A 19,286-nucleotide genomic window follows, 5' to 3' on the forward strand; every position below is an offset into this window, starting at 1 on the left:
CCGACAATGTGCCTTTAAGATGACTCAAGACGCGGTCGCACTGTTGTACAGTTGACAAGCATAATGAAATACGAATGATGATAACTAAAAGCTTGCTTTAAATCAGTCTTTCCCAAAGTGGGCGATAACGCCCCCTTGTGGGCGCTGCAGGTCACAAGGGGGGAGGTAAGAGACCCAGAAAGAAAATGGGGGCGTTGTGTAGAGGCCTAGGGGGTCATTTATAATTTTATTTACTCTCAACAACAACAATTTGTGAACACCAACTAATATGAATTAAAAGATTGCTCAAACTCGGAAAGTTGGAGCACCGAAAAAATTTTCGCGCTCGCTTCACTCGCGGTTTCTTTACTTTCCGCTTGAATTTTTTATCGCATTTTATTAATAAGAAAGTAACTTCTAGTTTCCATATGAACTTTCTTATTTACGGTACTACTTTAAGTCCTAAAATTTTAATACATAGGTGCCAACACCAACAAAGAGTTATTATGTACGTTTGGGCTACATTTTAATTAATTTTTCTTTTGAGTTCTAAAATATAAAATTTTCACGCTCGCTTCGCTCGCGCAATCAGAAGCTATGTTCCCGTGTTTTTGCATTCACCAACCAGCAATAACTTATGTACGATTGGACTACATTTTACATAATTTTTGCAAAAAAAATTCGCGCTCGCTTCGCTCGCGCAATCGGTAACCAAATATGTCTCTGTTTTTCATAAGGATTTGAATTGCAGTTGGAAGGCACCATAGGAATCTTGCCCAGGGCGCTGGTAGAGTTAAAACCGGCACTGAATACATCATCTGTGAAAATTTCAACTCTCTAACTATCACGGTTCATGAGATACCGCCTGGTGACAGACGGACGGACAGAAGAGCGAAAACAATAGGGTCCCGTTTTACCCTTTGGGTACGGAACCCTAAAAAATGGGGGCGCTAAAACAATATTTATTCTCAAAGTGGGCATTAGACAAAATAAGTTTGGGAACCACTGCTTTAAATAATGCCCGGAAAATGAATCACAATTTAAACACAATTATATATACTGCAGATAAAAATAATAACAATGCAACAGACCAGCAATTATAGAAAATATATTTTTAATTAAAACGTAAACAGACCTTACGACATTCATTGAGAGAAATATCAATATTTAAATTCAATTAACACACTCTACATACTTAATTAGCTAACAAAGATCGAGTTAATATTTCACGAGATATTATTCCTACGAATTACTGCTTTCATATTGACTGTTATTGGCATACTGGGATTATTTCATATATGAGATAAGCTCTAGATACCTCGTTTAATACCTAAATAATTGATCACTCTTTGTTGATTTTATTTGACTGTCTCATTCCTTCTCCATGAACATTCGTGAATTCAGGGGAAGAAATAAGCATATTAAAAAGTCCTGGTCTTCGCATCTATATAATCATGTTGACCGAAAAATGAGGTTGCCCATCTATCTATGAGCGTAGTCCCACACCGAACAGAATAGAAGTGACTCATTATTTCCAAACACAGTCTTTGACAACATGTACAGGAACAATGGAGATGGTTCGTCGAGACAAGTCAAAACAATGAATTTATAATAGCATAGCCCATCTAGAAACGAAAATGATTGCGAGGTGTTATGTGACCTTTGCTCCAACTTAAAACTAAATTTGAATGTGACATGCGAAAGTTTCTGTGATTAGTTTAATAATAATAATATCATTTATATTTTTCGATAGTCATGGTATGTGACCCCGAAAAGAAAAAATCAACAATCAAGGCCAGTGAATTTCTCTTATGCTAAGTGTGCCGTATTGTGAGCGCTTCTTCAGAATGTGGGCGGTGAACGATGAGATTTATGCTCTTGCGTCAATTTGTTACTTAGTACTAAGTTCTATCTAAATAATTAATCAATTTATTAACAGAATGATAAGCAACTCATACTATATGTTTAATTATCAAATTCATATAGATATTGAAACTGAATTTTGATTAAGAATGAGATAATGGCATTTTAACTAGAAATCCGTTGATCAAAATACATTATACTACTTAATAAATTTTTTATAAAAAAAATACTTTGATATGTTTGAGGTTGATAAAAAATTATAAAGAGCAGATAATACTGAAGAAATATAGAAATCTGATGTCCCACCTATCTGAGATAACAAGAAACACGTGAATTTCAAGGAAACAAACAATGATAAGGTATGTAATTAATAAAATTAAAATCCTAATTATAGTTTCTGAGCACTAAAACCGACTCATTTGAATATTTTTTCTTCGTCATTCAAGTATTAACAGTTGCGTCAATATTTACAACTAACTGTTTTTTATCTTGGATAAAACCCACATTAATCATTCCATCTTATTTGTACAAAAGATTTTGTGATTCATATGGTATAACAAGATCATAAAGTAATTTCCCCCTTTAAATCCTAGGTAGTTTGTGTGTCTTATAAAGTAAGAATAAAAAAAAAACATACAATGTTTTCACGTTTACGACTTCATGGAACTCTATAAAATGTCGTTAGCAATTTCTTCATAATTTTTCTAATAAGCATATTTTTACAATCAAATACAAAAATGACAAAAAAAATGCTAAAGAATTAGAAATTTATCAATGTCAAAGCCATTTATTATTTGCAAACATTGGTACAGATACAGGTGTTACATTTATAAAATGTTATATGTTATTTAAAACATAATTCTTCATCGATTTAATTTAATGTAATATCCACAATTAGTTCCCAACCGTACCAAATCATGGTAAACCAAGGCTCCAAATCACAACTGTATATCCTTAATCGGTCAAATTCGGCTTATCGAGGGCCCAAACTGGACACTAATGGCCTTTTAAGGTCAATATTTCAGGGCCCCGGTTGTTACGTCCTTAATAATTGGTCCCAAGACTGTGAACACCAAACTTGAGGGTAACATTTGGAGCTAAAGTATTTGTTACTAGTTTGGCTCAACTAAGCACTTCACACAGTTTAGTGTTTCAGGTATTACGAGCTCTGTACATAATTTTCAGTTAATTGAGTAAAGTAAACAAGTAAATACATAATTGATGTGCAAATTATCCACATCTGGTATTTATAAAGCTACTTTGTCTGAAATTGTATAGGAAAATCGTCGAACTATTTTATATTGATGGTATTTTATTCTTTGAGTCCTTGAGTACAAGCAAATGAGTCTTGAGAGTTTTATCGTCTATACTAATATTATAAAGAGGAAAACTTTGTTTGTTTGTTTGGTTGTAATGAATAGGCTCAAAAACTACTGGACCGTTTTTAAAAATTCTTTCACCATTCGAAAGCTACATTATCCACTAGTAACATAGGCTATATTTTATCCCGGTACGGGCAGTAGTTACCACGGGACGCGGGTTAAACCGCGGGAAAACGGCTAGTTTTATATAAAAATGAAGTCACCAGAAAATGTTCAGTTCATTCAACCTCTCTAGTTATACATAAAATATTTATGAATTTACTCATACCAAATATTTGTGTCGTAGATATACATAGCAGGACCGCTAAAAGTCATCAAATTGCTGTTGCTGATTATTTAATATATTTAGTAACAAGAGTACCCAATACAGGCATTAAACCACATGTTTTTCATATAGAACAATTTGGTCATTAAAATTCCTCAAAAGCCGACATTTAACTACAACAGGGACCTCAAAAGGGATCCACTTTAATAGGTGTTGTTCCAGTGAGCAAATTATAGTAAAACTAAGTCTAAACTCAGGAAATTAGCTTTTTAGTCTGGAAGGTGATCCAACGACCTATAATTTGACTAATTTTGGAGAAAGTTAGGCAGATAGTTATGTTATAGTTCGGCCATTCAGAGAATGCGTTCCTGACACGTCGCGATTGAACTGACGACGTAACTACATTCATTGATTATTGATATAATAATGTTGTTTTAATGCTCCTCAATTGTTAAAACGGTAAACAACCAGCAAACATATTTTTATCGTAACTGCAACGCCATTGCAAAGTTACGTCGTCAGTTCAATCGCGACGTGTCAGGAACGCATTCTCTGAATGGCCGAACTATAATGCCTAGAAACTGATAGAAAACTGGCATTGGATTATAAATTAGTAGAATTGTTAATAATACTAATATAACGTGTGATATATAAATATACGGTGCTATGTTGAATTCCAAAAAGCAACATTTAACGCGAACAGTTCAACGAAAGCCTTTAACGAGGCAAACAAGATATTAAAAAAAAAACTCTCAAATCTGGTTTTTAAACATTTAAAGAACATAAAAATTGTTTTAGTATAAATTACCTGTCTGAAATAAAACCCTACATAAATTGGTTCGGATAAAAATAAAATAAATGCCACTTTCAAAAATAACTTTGACGTGGGATAAGACCCTATAATTTCTCACTGCTATAATAAGTACAAAGATAGAAAATAGAGGTTTGTGGCGTCACTCTATAATGGAAGAAGTGCTGTTCAATTCAAACTATTTATAACATTATCTATGTACTTACGAAAATACTGCCAGAGACTTCGAAAATTAACGATAAGTACCTGCAATTAAAAAAGGGTAATTAGTTACAAATAGATCGTAAAGGCTTATTTTAGTTAATTGACGCTATGAAAACTCAACATTTCCTTATGAGCAAATACAGAATTCAGACACAAGACTCAAAACAGCTACAATTGTTCAGCAGAAAACGTGCCCCTTGAATCAAGCCATATCTTATAATACACCTGCAATCCTATTCGCAGATTCGGCCATAGATACACGCACAATGTCATCTCTTGTAATTCACGAGGCTCACTTCATGCCGGGCCGGCCCACGGCTGCGTTGTCACCGCCACAATATGCCTGAACAAAGGACTTGAGAACGTATAGATCCGACTGCCTTCACGTCGGATATCTATCGCTTTGTTTTCTAGTAACAATCAACTTCCATATTTCCTGATGTATAGAATCTTGACGGGTTATTTGGTTGTGGGTGCTAGATAGAAGATTTATCTAAGAATGGTTAACGTTTCTCCATATTTTCCAAGCTTTCATGCTGGGAATCTTTACTAGGCATACAGAACTGGTAGTAATAGATGTCAATAATACCTAATCAAACGATCTTGTTGGGTAAATTTTGCAATGGCAAATTACATTTAAAAAGTATTATCAAAATTAGCAAAGCCAGTAAATAAGTACTAATTAGTACCCCGGTGACTGCACCAAAACATTTATCTCGTACAATAAATAGGACCCACAATCCCATACTGCACCCTCGGGAAGCGTAACAGTGACAAATACCTCAGCACTATCACTGTACATACAAAATACCATAGCCCACAGAACTACATCTGCATAAAAAGTCCTCATTACAACTCTAGAGGTTCTAAAATGTTTATAGTCTACCGAATGTTTGCAAAACAGCGCACAGTCATATGACGTGACAATAAATTCGCTTCCCACAAACATTCCCAAACTGTGGCTATTGTTCTACCAACTATGAAATTTTGGAACATTAGAGACGCAGAGTAATAACTGCTTAGATATACACATATGGCTCTTTGTAAATACCTAATGGTGCATATTGTGATATAAACTTGTTTCATTGTTGCTTGAGATATCAAACTATGTTCATGGGATTGTTTATCCATACTCCGAAGTTAATCATGATGTCATAAATTTTTTTATCACCTAAACCTGCTTAGATCTGCATCAAACAATTTTGCGGAAGACGCAATGTTAGGATAATTACTTTAAAAATTCTAACAAAATTGCATTACAAGCAAGTACAAGCTCTAACATTTTAATTGGATACCGAAGAACTCTAAAGAAATTCCACAGATAGTGAAGCTAAAAGATTGGAGATTAGACTGTGAACCTAAACAACTGACTGTCAGGAATGAGGAAATTCAATATCATCACGTAGAGAAAATCACGGTGGTGAAGGCACAAAAAAAACAATTGGTGATTGTTTTATGAAGCCCACACAAAACCGTTTGGTGTAATAGAAAATGCAGCTAGCAATACGTCTGATAAGAACATTATTGTTGTTCAAACACATTGGTAGCACGATAACTGCGACCCGGACTATTTTACAACATGTTTTGAAATACGCGAAATTATTGCAAATAGTTTTCTTTGGGAAATTGCATTTTGCGTTTTATATAACAAATGTATCGAATAGTATGTATTTTGTTTTATTTATGAAAGACATTTTGTATTGTCAGAAAATGTTCGCGATTTTATTCCTAGCTTCCAGACATTGTAGCCGAGAATAAGTTGAAGATTCGTTTTAAGAAAAGTATATATTTTATGTGTTTGCACACATAGAATAGTTTATTAACGGTAACTTAATAACTGTTTACTCAGTCAACAATAAATGAATACGCTTTAGAGACTGAATGTTCAAATGCCGTTAGGAACTACAAAAAAAAACCAATAAGAGTCAATCTCAAGCCAATAAGTAACTTAGGTAAGTATCGATAAGTTTCATCTAACAAAAACAATAACAACCCCGATTGTTTATACAAATACACGCTTGGATAAAGCGAGATAATCGCATACTGAAATAGTAGCACACATAAAATTGCGCAACCTCAACCGAGTAAATAGACAATGAAAATAAAAACATCTCGGTAAGCTACCAAGCGAAAAATTGCTCCAATGTAATACACATACATCTTATCTTTTAACATTAATAAAGAACGAGTGTTATGATTGCGTCAATTGTCTGCTTTGCAATAATGATGTCATTCAATTCAATGACCGCAGGCCGGCTGTTTAGGCCGAGATACTAAATTGTCGGAGCAGAATCGTAATTTGTAATCAAGAGCGTACGAAGGGAACTTTCACACAGTTATAGTTCGGCCATTCAGAGAATGCGTTCCTGACACGTCGCGATTGAACTGACGACGTAACTTTGCAATGGCGTTGCAGTTACGATAAAAATATTTTTGCTGGTTGTTTACCGTTTTAACAATTGAGGAGCATTAAAACAACATTATTATATCAATAATCAATGAATGTTATAATTTTGTGCCAAACTGAGTGTCAAATAACTTGGTAAACAATATTTTTCTAAATCTATACTGCGCTATTACAAGGTTATGTCAGCGGTTTATATTTTGTAGTGCTGTGCTAAAAATAACAGGCAAGTATCGTAATCTGTTCTTATACAGTTATAATATAAAATAATACGTTTTGATTTTCTTTTTAAGAATTGGAAAATAATGGACTATAAGACTTAATTATAACTTTTATGAAATATAAAAATAAAACTATGACCAAACCGCATTTTTATACTTAGATTAAAAATGGTAACCCCAAATGGCGTTATGGGCCGCCATTTTGTGACGCTAAAACAGTCGTCCGTTGTCGTTTCGTGCGCATAGACCACGTTTTTCAAGTGTTTTCGATCTGTTTTTATTTGATTACCCGGCTTTTGTTAGACCGAGATATCAGGATTGATTCTGTTATTGATAATAATATAATTATACATGTAGGCGAAGATGATGATGAAGACACCACCTCCTCAAGCAAATCGGAGTCTGATTAATATTCTGTTCGCACATTCAATTCAATGTACTTGTAACAAAGAATAAATAAAACAATTTTATTATATGAATATTACCTTTTTTTGGTTTCCACTTAAATAACTAAAATATAAAACAAATGATTCCGCCAATTTAAAACGAAAATAATCTTAAAATAATGCGGCGGTTCATTTTGAAGGAACGGTAACGAACTCAGTGTTATGTTGTGCCCATCACTAGTCGTGACTAACTGATAGGTGTCAGGAACGCATTCTCTGAACGGCCGAAGTATAGTCAAAGTCAAAGCATTGGAAATGGGAATGCAGGCTTTATCGGGGGGCCAGAGGCAAAAGCGTCAATATTGCAAACAACCTTATGTGGTTAAACAGGTACACTTGACCGAGGAATGGCCTCCGGTGACACCGCAGTCCGCATCATTACTACGTGCGGCCGGTACCACGCGACCGCGATCGATGTGACGCCAGCGATCGATCCGAGGTGAAAACTGCGATTGTAAGTGCACAGACGACGGACGTGGTGACGCTTGGTATAGGGTCGATGAAACCCGTTCGACGCTGCTCAGCAAAGTGCTCATTTCTTGCCCAGACGGCTAATGCTTCGATTATAATCTTGGTCTAGTAATGAAAGGCTGGACATCCGATGGTGTCCGAGAAACAGTGTTTATTGGTGTTACTGGCTGTATATTACGTGACACGAAGGTTTGTGCAGCAATTCAAATAATTGCAGCCAGTCTAGATTTTAAACCGATAAAAATACTTTCCATGAGTTGGCGTTTTAATGCAAAATTATTATTCCCGGTAGGGTAATGCCTAGTTGAATGATAAAGTCTTCAATTAACCAAGACATACCACTCACATTCCAGTTTCATACATACATTTTTCCCACGCTTTTTCTTTGCGCATGCATCATGATTATTCAATGTTTATTTTTTCCTATCTTTATTGTAAGTAAGGTAATAAGTTCCTAGAAATTACGAACAGCTGTCTGTTTTATTAATGGTAATAAGTTGTCTGCGAAAAGAAGGGGTCTTAGTTAAATCGACATAATGAATTAAAAATTTTCGTTTCACCTTTGTAAATGAATGAATATCCTTGTATCTATATTTAGAGTCGGCACTGCGCACTGAAACTTTCTATTTATAGCTTACAATTAAATATAGAAATCATAGATCATCTTACAATTAAATATATGAATACAGTTTGTTTGGATAAACAACTAACATTGAGACAGTAATCGTTTCTGAGGGGCAAACGAGTACTCAAGTCACTTTTTTACAATATTTGAAAGCCTTCTATGAAAATGTTTAAAAAGTAGAATTTTTATTTATAACATACTCGTAAAGAAAAAACCGTCAAACATTTAATTAGGTTATGGAGGTTATTCCATATATACTTACATTGATTCACATATGACATTTTAAATAGTGTGCAACTAAAAAATATATACGTTGGTATAAAGCTAAGCATTTTAAGTCCTAGTGAGATACGATAAGTTAGTTAGTAAACCGTCAAATATAAGTTTTGTTCAACGTTTGCTTACAAAATTGAAGGAGCGATGATTACAAGTTTCCATCACATTTTACGAGGGTTTTTACAGCAGCGTTCCCCTCGCTCGTAACGCTAACTAGCATTCTTTACTAAAAGCGACCCTTGCTTATCTGTTTAGTTATTGCGAGTAAGCCTCCTTTTAGTTCTTGTGTTGCCTCATAAAAATATGGAGGCTGGTTTTAGAATACAATTTTGAAGTTTAGGATAGCTGCTGTCGTCAATCAGAATTATTACAGCACCTGGTTTGTATATTTGGCTTCACTTAGCTTAATAACCAGCTGAAAATTAAGATTTTAAAAAGCATTTACATACGTCTAGATCTGACCGCAGTTGCTCGATTCCCAGGCAGTTGAGAAGGACTACTTAAATAGATACTTCAAGTTATCGACAAGCATTACGATTCTAGAAAATTATCAACGCATTTATGCTGTCTCGATCCATTTATTCTATTTTAAGAACATCTAAAATTACATTAAAGAATGAATAGCAAAAACAAAAGCCAAGTTTCCACCACATCAAGTCAGTCGCGATAAGTAATTTTCCCCTTGTCGTAAGTACCCATACTGTTGTTATTTATGCACCCAACAAGACTGTATGCAACTTGCTGCAACTACGTCAACTTACTAAGAATACTTTAAAAGAATTCTTTCACAAACTTAATAGTCATCTTTCTAGTTTTATGACAACTTGAATGTTCAAAGTTGCCTCGAAAGGGGCCGTTGTTCGGTATTGAAGTTACTTTATAAAGTACCATACAATGCTTTCAACTTTTTAAGCTTTAAATCAATTTAGATGTTTACAATTTTATGAATATATTTATGAAGGAAAAATAAGACTTTGCAACAAAATGTTTCAGTAAAGAGGCTTATGACAACGATTGGCAACTGTTGCTAAGATATTTTCCTTCTACGACGAATGTGGCTATAGGTCATACGTGAGTTTCTCCTTGCGTAAGCAAAAATATAATAAGATTGATATCAAAAACGTTAAGTATTTAGAAAATCTTAATATCAATACTGAGTAAAAGGTAAAATTCCTTCATTATAAACGTTAATTCATGTTTCCCACATCGTATTTTCCATGTACCTAAGTACAAGATAAGTGCGAAGTAGTTATAAATGTAGGTACTTATCAGAAATTAGTGTTGCTCTTTTAATCTAAGGATACACGTACTTACCTAATTACAAAGTAATAGTAAAATAATATTTATTGTATTTTTTTTAATACAGTGATTGAATAAATAAAAATAATAGAAGCAATAACAATTCAATTGTACACGGCAATTAATAAAACAGTACATAAAAATAATATAATTGGTACTTAAAACGTAAGTACATAGATAAATACTTCAATAATGAAACTTTACTTTTAAAAATCAGCACATTTGCCAACTATAAGAGTCTTACGATAAAATACGTTTTTGCATAAATAGAAAAGATTTAATGTTTTATTCATATTATGTGGGCTTTAAATTCATCGTTTGTATTGTTGCAGTCACCAGTTACTTTCACTGCACAATAAAATCCATTTTGAACTGAAAATAAGTGAAAACACTGCGGGTGAATGTATGGGGGCAATTTCCTAACGCACTTACAATAATATAAATCGGATGTTTGCATTGTGAATTTGTGATTACGTTTAAACGAACAATATATGGTATGGTATACGGTTATAATAGTAGCATTTACCCCACTCGATACAAATGCAATACTGGGTCATGAAATGTGGTTCAAAAGTTGTAATGTTTTATCATGTAAACTAAAACAAGTTTTTACTGTTCAGTCCTATGTATTCGACCACAAATGTCCATCTTTCTATGATAGTGGTGGTCAAATGATAAATAATACCGTATTGCTTTGGTTGCTGATAAAGGTTGTACCCTGCTATTAACTCACTACTTGCCTTTTAATAAGAATTTATTGAACGGATTTGTATGCAATTTCTGCCAAAAGATAGAACGACTCTTAATGGCTTATGACATAAATAAAATAAATTTATTTCTATGCAGAATCTGGACAAGTGGCTAGTAGAGGAATTTTAATTTGGATATACTATTGTGATTTTTAATTTTTATGTTTTGATATTGTTCGTTGTTTATTTTTGTGCTTTGGCATTTTATGTTTCCATTTATTATTTTGTAGTATTGTGTCACGTCTATTGCATTAGGTTAAGATAAAAATGTAATGGTAGACTAGTGGTGTAAGTAAAAAAAGTAAGAGAAAAAATATGTATCGTGCGACATTTGACACGTGTTTAAAAAACAAACACAACATTGAGTCAAACGTGTCAAACGACTGTTTAACTTTTTTGTAGTAACGCCATGAATTAATAAATGTACCTACAAGTAATAAAAATCAATACATACATTAATGAAAATGAAACAGTGTAAATTCCTTGTATTACCTACTCTTACATAAGTTCGATACGTGATGAAAATAAACCAAGTTTTACGATATTTCCCTTTTATCTCGTTACGTATGAATTAAATCAATTTTCCGCGTTATACGCATTATGCAATTACTTACGCTGTACTAATTGTCGTTCTTACTTAGGCACAGCTATTCATCGGAGATTAATTACTGTGATAGGAATGTTTTATTTGTCACAGTATTTCTAGGCACGTTTTATTATTAGGAACAATTTTTATTCTTATTAGTTATCATTGGTATTAAATACAATGATCGCTTATCAACAATGATTAGACCAAAATACCTTCCTATATTGCTAAAGGGAAACTGGTTTTAAGGTTTTGACTATCATTATGAACAGTAAGTACTTAGAACATATCGTTAAGATAAACTCATATCTTGGAAGATAATTATTATTTAGTGATTACATTGGTATTAAAATCAAAGCAGACTTCAGCAGACCCCATAGGGAGTTGTCAAAATGATCTCAGATAAATTATATCAATATTAATTTTGTTCATAACCTTTTTCTAATCTTAAGGGTCAAACATTTTCTTGTTGAAAACGTAGGTCTATAAAACATTAATCTGTTACTTATAAAAATATTGATAGGTATTTTTACTCAGTCGCCGTATCAAATGTACGTAACATCTAAAAACTCGCTAGAAATTGGAGTATATTTAGTCCACGAGTAGAATTTAATGTAGTGTAAAATAACGTTTAAATGTTTTTATGTAGCAATTGGAACAATAAAATTCTGCATTTATCGTTAGTTACAGGAAACTCGTTATCGTTAGGACATTTGAATAAAAAGTATACGCTTATCCACTATCCGGACTGACGACTGTATCTACTCATTCATGCATTGAAACTATTCGGTAGTCGAAATAATTATTTTTCAGTAAGTAATTTATTTGTATTGCTATGTAATATGTAGCTCTTTTAATGAAACAGGTACATACCACCCACTAGTTAAATTCGATAGTTATTACTAAACTGGTTATAAACTTCCTTACGACGCACTTGTTAATCAATATTAAATAATCTAATTTACAAACTTGTATTTCAATAATAAATAAATGGTAACCACAGCATCCGCACGATAAGAAAAAATCAAAAGATAAATGCTCTTTAAAAAGTCACAAGTGCCATTTATATAATTGTACTGCATGCATAACATTACTGGCCGTGAATATAATCACTTTCTATGCCGAAGCACGTGTTGTCTCCAAAGCGACACGTCATCTGTCCGGCCTTGCCATTACGGTCGCCTAGATCAATGTGCGATAGCCTTTTGATACTATTCGAGTACAAGGAGCCCTAGTTCTGAATATCGAGAGAATATTATAACCAACATGTATATTATTGCTATGGCAATAAAGTGAAATATGGCAGTTATCTGTAAATAGATGTTCGCGGTATCAGGCAACACTAATTTGCTTTTAATAGCCAAATGACGTTTTGATAGCGATCTCATCGTCAAGGACTTTGATATCTAGGTGTGAATTGAAATGAATCAAGGTTGACATAATGTCATTTATTTTTATTCTGCACATTTGTAATATTAAATTTCAAGATTTAATTTATTGAATGAAATAAGTAATACATACTTACATAAATGAAGAATACATAATCTATAATATAAAAATGAATCGCAAAATGTGTTGGTAAGCGCATAAGTCAACAACGCCTGGACCAATTTGGCTAATTCGTTTTTTGTTGTGTTTGTTATTGTCAGGAGAAGGTTCTTATGAAAAAAAAATTGGGTAAAGTAGAGAAGTCAGTTGACGGGAGCGAAGCCGCGGGCAAAAGCAAGTAGGAAATAAATAAGTGATAACTAATCATACTTATTTGAAGCGCATACACCTATGTATGATTTAAAGCAACACCGAAAGCCGAACCTAGTTTTGTAGAACCATCGAAACAAAACAACAACTAGACAGTGATTTCGTGAAATTAGTTTGAGTAATGCGTTGGTAGACTTCAAGTCTCAAGGGATATGTCGACCGCTGAAGTAAAATGTAATTCATATTGGAGTTTGTGACATATTTCATCATCATCTCCTCCTGTGAGACGAGGATCGCAATAAAATGAAAGCACGTACGATATTCGGATTTCGTACAATTTTCTGGCAACGATGGATGGCTTCGTTTGTGTTGGGCGTGCTAAAATAGCATTCGAATCTTTTGGCGAAACACTCAACAATTGCATAAACAAGGAAAACGTGCATATAAATAAGCAGAATTTTGTACCAATTTTAATAAAATATTTTAATCCCTATTTGGTGTGAGAACGTTACAGGGAAACATTAGATAACGTTTTGATTCTAACACTTCCGCAAATATTAGACATTTAAATAAAACTAGGATCCTAATCGCCGGGAATAAATAATATTAATATAACCGCGATAAAATCCGTAAAAAAAGTTATATTTAAATTAGATAACGTTTAAAACGAAAAAAACTCTTTCCTTCACACTACAAATACTGAACAACATTTTCACTAAACTAGGTACATTGAAACCTGAATGTTTACGCTCCACAGCCGCTCTATGTAAATAATGTTGACTAGCTGCTAATTACAATTACTAGTTCAAACTATAAATAAATCATGAATATCGTACATTGACTTTGCGATTCACGGCGATAGTTTGGCCAAAAACGGGCTCAGTGACGTCACAGAAACAGCAAATGGAGCGAACACAGACAGATGTTAAGCAAAACCGCAGTCGAGTGAACTCTCAGTATTAGACAAGTTATCTGTTATAACCGCAGAACGCAAAACACGTTTGCATGAACCTGTAATTATGAGAAATTATTCTAATTCTTTGAAAACGAATGACTTTTGGAATTTCCATGGTTAATTTCATGTCGAGAATCGGTGTCGCGGCACTTAATTGTTCAGAGTAAAAACTATGGTTGAATTTATTCATTGTTACAGCAGTAGTAAGTATGGTATCTATGCTAAGGTGTCGCGGTACAGTAGGTTGCGTGGTTTGCCTTTTAATGAGTATTTAACAAATTCCTGTTGAAGGTTTGATACAGTTATATTTATAACAACAGAAAGCCTTATATAAGGTAATAACGACAGGAAAAAACTGCATTATTAAACTGATTAGAAACATGAAATAGGTAAGTAAGTTTTAGGATTTACCTAATTTATTAAATTTCCTACCGTTAGACATTTAGATTAGGTATTAAAATTATAAGACAGGTATCATCACAATACTGTAGAGTGTAGAGGTACAGAAGAAACTATTACATCTAAGCAAAAGTAAAACCGTCAATTTCGCGATGTTCCCACGTCTGACAGCCATTCCGCACGGGGCACTAGTACGGAAGTCTTGCCTCTTGGAGTAATTACTCATAGCCCAGCTTTGTCGCCCGCGAGAAAACTCCACGTTGCGTCACTTTGACAATTAAAACATGTTTTGTGTAACTCCGATACGAAGAACGAATAAATTAGAATGTAGGTGAAACAATAGCAGACACTGTAGACTATATTCGTAATGTGTTAAAAGTAGTTAAAGGATGTGAGAGGAAATATAAAAATATAAAGAAAGAACATGAGACGACGGTTGAAACGTCTTTATGAGAAGTAAAGTTGTCTTTTAATAAATCTTGTATGTTGGTGGTAAAAGATTTCTTTTTTAATAATCTAATTTTAATGACCAAAATTTTCTTAATTGGTGAGGAGATGAATGAAGTTCCGCTTTAGATTAGTCATAAGGAAGGACGTGCTCTGTCGTGTTTAGTTATTTAAAACTCGTCTGCTCGCTGTGGACAGCTTAATAGGTTCGACGTACGTTAATTTCAGACACTTTAATACACTAAGCAACACATCTCGTATAATTTTAAATTTTAATAGCTTGCTCCAAGAGCCAGACAAATGATTCTTTTGTCCATATACCGTATGGGTGTTCAAAGACCTGTATAAATTAAACACCTTGACGGGCCCAGCTGAATTTACGACTATTGTTTAAAACAGAATCTCACAGTTGAGTCTTGAAACAGCTAAAATTGCCTCAGCAGTTGTTCCCGAACGGTGTGGGGGAACAAAACTCGTTACCGCGTACCTACTGAGTTGACGTTCCAGAAATATGGAAGCCGCCGTGCATAATTTTGATTGGCTCTTAAACAAAGCGCTTTGAAATTAAGCCGCACATTGTTCCAGAGTATTGCTTCGTGCTTACTACTAGAAGGCTTAACACAGTTTGCCTGTGATGTTATAAAGGCTCAGGCAAAATCTAAGCAATAACTGCGTCTATTGAAGGAAAAGTTTTAAAACAACAGCCGGCCGCGGTGCCTGTGAAAACTCGTGATAGAAATATCAACTTTATTATCATAGGTCTAGTTCTGAATATTCATGGGTTTATATTTGCTTTGGAACTTTGAACGGTCATATATTTGAACATTTATTTAGGTTTCAGGTCTATATAATTTTCCGGAGGACTTTTTCATAGTCGGGTATCGTGGACCAACTTGTTTCGGGTAAACATAATTTGCCTTATTTTCGTACCTGTCCAAAAGACAATCTTCTGTTACGATATGCTTAAGGTAAATTACGACAGTAAATTACACCCACGGTTATATTCAAATTTGGTAAAACTAACCGAGGTCTCACCGCATTCGTCACGAGCAGAACTTCTCATACCTAATTACAACGAATGAATAACCTAAGAAGCAAATTCTTCACGAGTACGTACGCATATATCGGTGCTCTTTATAATTTAAATATAGACTGTTTAAGTAAACGCCGTAAAGTAAGCAGTTTAACCAGTTCCATTAACAAAGCTCATCGTTCATTCTATTTTAAGACGTTTTGTTTCTGTGCACCGGCGTTTGGCAAGTACTTCCCAATTTTACAACTTCCGTTGTTAGCCGGGAAGCGTTCGACACAAATCAGTTAGTCGGTGGTCGAACTCCTTACCTTAGTAATTAGCTTTTAGCTGAAAATGTTGAAACTCAAACTATTCCACTTTCAATCTTCCGCAGACAGTTGCGAATTTTCAGCTGACTTTAACTGATGACTACCAGTTATTGTAAAATATTTTGGGAGTTTCTGCTTTTGCCATTTTGGAAGGCAAAGGGTCTTTGGGTTCAGTTAGTTAAAAAGGGTCTATTTTAATTACTTCATAATTAGTTTCGTCTAACTTATAAGGGGACTTCTGCAGTCTTTGCATTGATACAGTTTTGGTTGTGCTACTTTAATTTAATAATACACTCATAAAAAAAGATCGATAGTCAGAATAAAACGATCCAACACGTTAATGCTAGCTTGAACCATAACAAATCACATTAAAAACTTTAAATAGCACAGATCCATTGCTCCTAAATAAGAGAAAAAAATGCATTTTACTTCGTTCCAAAATTTTTTACACAGGTTAAACCTGAGTGACTGTTCGTGAGTTAAATTTTACGCCATTTATACCTTCAGACTGAATTATAAACAGTTATTATGGGAATAATTACTAGCCGTAGCTTATGGTAATATAAACGTTGGTAGGTACAAATCCTAATCTAGTTGATGAATGTAGGGTAGAGAATATGAAACATTACCAACATATCCAAATAATAACACTTTTTTAATTAATTTTTCTCGTTGTTAGGCAAGCCGACAGTTATCAATTTTATCAAAAAAAGTCGATATTTCAAAAATGTTTTGAAAAACATAAATTAGTAAATAAATGCATCAATCAACGTTTCTTCGAAATCGGTTACAATTTTAACACAATTGACATTTTCCGCGTCACTTTTAGTATGGCAAACTTCTCGCTCATTACCGTTTCCTTAAACTTCAATTGCTTCATAATTCAAGGAATTTGGATAGGCACGTAATTATTTAATAATTATGTCGTTACCGTCAACATTATCAACGGTATCCTTGACACGGTAGGAGCCTCTAAATCTGCGTGTAATGTATTGTCAGGTGTAATCACCATGGAAGCCATCAACTCAAGTCTCGTGTGAAGGATATGTGCCGATTCGTTCATGGCTATTACTGCTGTATCATTATCAGTAATCACTATAATTTCATCAACATTGATCGGCGGTCAGGTTTGAATGTGCGAACAGTTGAATGTAGGTACATAATACTTATTCTCTAAGCTATTACAATGATATCTCTATTGTTTATTAGATTATATGAGGTAGTTGCCAAACACAGGAACTGTTTTGTTTAGAAATTGTAAATGAATGCGTAATCAGATTTGTCAATAGATACCTATTTGCTACACCTGCAAAATATGATTCAGCCAACTGAATTCAATAAAGACTTTTAAAACTACCATATCGCTTAAAGGTAAATACTCCGTGCATTAAACAAAGGCTTCTTCGACAAGAAAATATTTAAATAGGCAGATATTGATGAGCTCATCTTTACGTTAAAAAAACCACTCACTGTGGTTCGGTTACCTCTGATTCATATTATTAGAATATTTTTTGCAAAACTTCTGTTTTACGTTCAGAAAGAATTCTTAAAATAAATAAACTGCAAGTTAATAGCGGAATACCAATATCTACTACAGTTTACCCTGAAGATAAAAATAAACACACGCCTAGGAAGTTAATGGTTCGTACAGTGATGGTGTTTAGATTGGCATCGAGACTAAAATGCTCTATTGTTTCGAAGATAAACAGGAAACCTGCACGTTACTCACTCCGTGCAAAACCGGATATTGCCATTGAAATCTCCAATATCCGATTGTTCTTTATTTCTAGTGATGGAGGAATGATCGAGAGCGCAAACCTTGTCTCACGCACCGGTCAAACAACAAAAAATAATTAAAGAAAAAACAAGTCTACAACGAGACGTCAACGAACTCCGATACACGAACTTTATAAAGATTTCCTTCACCTCGGCAATCCTTTAATGCCAACTTATAAAGACTGGACGGGTGACATTCCGAATGCATCCAATCGCATTACTATTCGCAAAGCATACATAACACACCGACCTTGAATATGATATGATGTGATTTTCCCGGAACTCGAAACAGGGCAGTGTTAATCCAGAAAAAAATCCACAATGTTTATATTTGATAAGTATTTTTTACAGACACATGTCACTGACAATCCACAGGTAAAATTCGAAAGCTCGCGAGCGGATGCCGAGCGACCGTGGCGTACGTGCGTGCGTCGCGCCGCCCACAGTAAGACTGAGGGAGAATCGAGGTGTAGAGGTCCGTTTGGTCGGAGGTCGGAGGCGATTGGCGGAGGGCCGAGTGAAACGGGATGCGGCAACGAGATGTGCGCATCGGCCGGCTTCCGTTCACCACGTTAGATAAAATTCACAGTGGAAAACTTAGGGACAACTCCGCGCTCGCTAGATGTTGTTACCGCACTGACTTATCTCACCGCGTGAACCTAGTAAACGATACCGATATAGATATGCATTGATTACAGATAATAATTTTATACAAATAAACGTGATAACGAGCGTATACTAAATAATTCAAATGGTGTGTTTGTGTAGGTGTATTAACGTCATATGTTTTGTATTAACAGCTGCTGTCTATTGAATGTCCCAGTGTTGAGCAAAGGTCTTTTATCGTTTGTTTGGCAACAATCAATATTGCATGCTTATTATGATGCGGAACGACATAATAATTTGAAATATTCCATAATTGACCTACGCTGGATCAATTAGCAGACATTAAAATTACTCATCACAATATCTAAGTAATCAAGTTCCAAAAACAGTAAAAATGCACACAACAAAGCATACTAAACCGTATTTATTTCATAGTTTGTGATGAGAAAAAAGAAAAATAGAAAGGTCAAGTAAATACCAATG

General features: G+C 34.3%; 1 protein-coding gene across 4 annotated transcripts in view; it reads right to left on the reverse strand.

Moving 5' to 3' along the window:
- Window positions 1-18,829, reverse strand: part of LOC124637294 (putative polypeptide N-acetylgalactosaminyltransferase 9) — a 141,028-nt gene extending 122,199 nt beyond the window's left edge. For all 4 annotated transcript variants that reach the window (XM_047173649.1, XM_047173651.1, XM_047173650.1 and 1 more), the window contains exon 1: window positions 18,448-18,829. The gene's annotated coding sequence lies outside the window, so the exon portion shown is untranslated. The remainder of the gene's footprint in view (window positions 1-18,447) is intronic.
- Window positions 18,830-19,286: the final 457 nt, after the last annotated feature.

The sequence above is a fragment of the Helicoverpa zea genome, chromosome 16, assembly GCF_022581195.2.
Source record: "Helicoverpa zea isolate HzStark_Cry1AcR chromosome 16, ilHelZeax1.1, whole genome shotgun sequence".
NCBI classification, from domain to species: domain Eukaryota; kingdom Metazoa; phylum Arthropoda; class Insecta; order Lepidoptera; family Noctuidae; genus Helicoverpa; species Helicoverpa zea.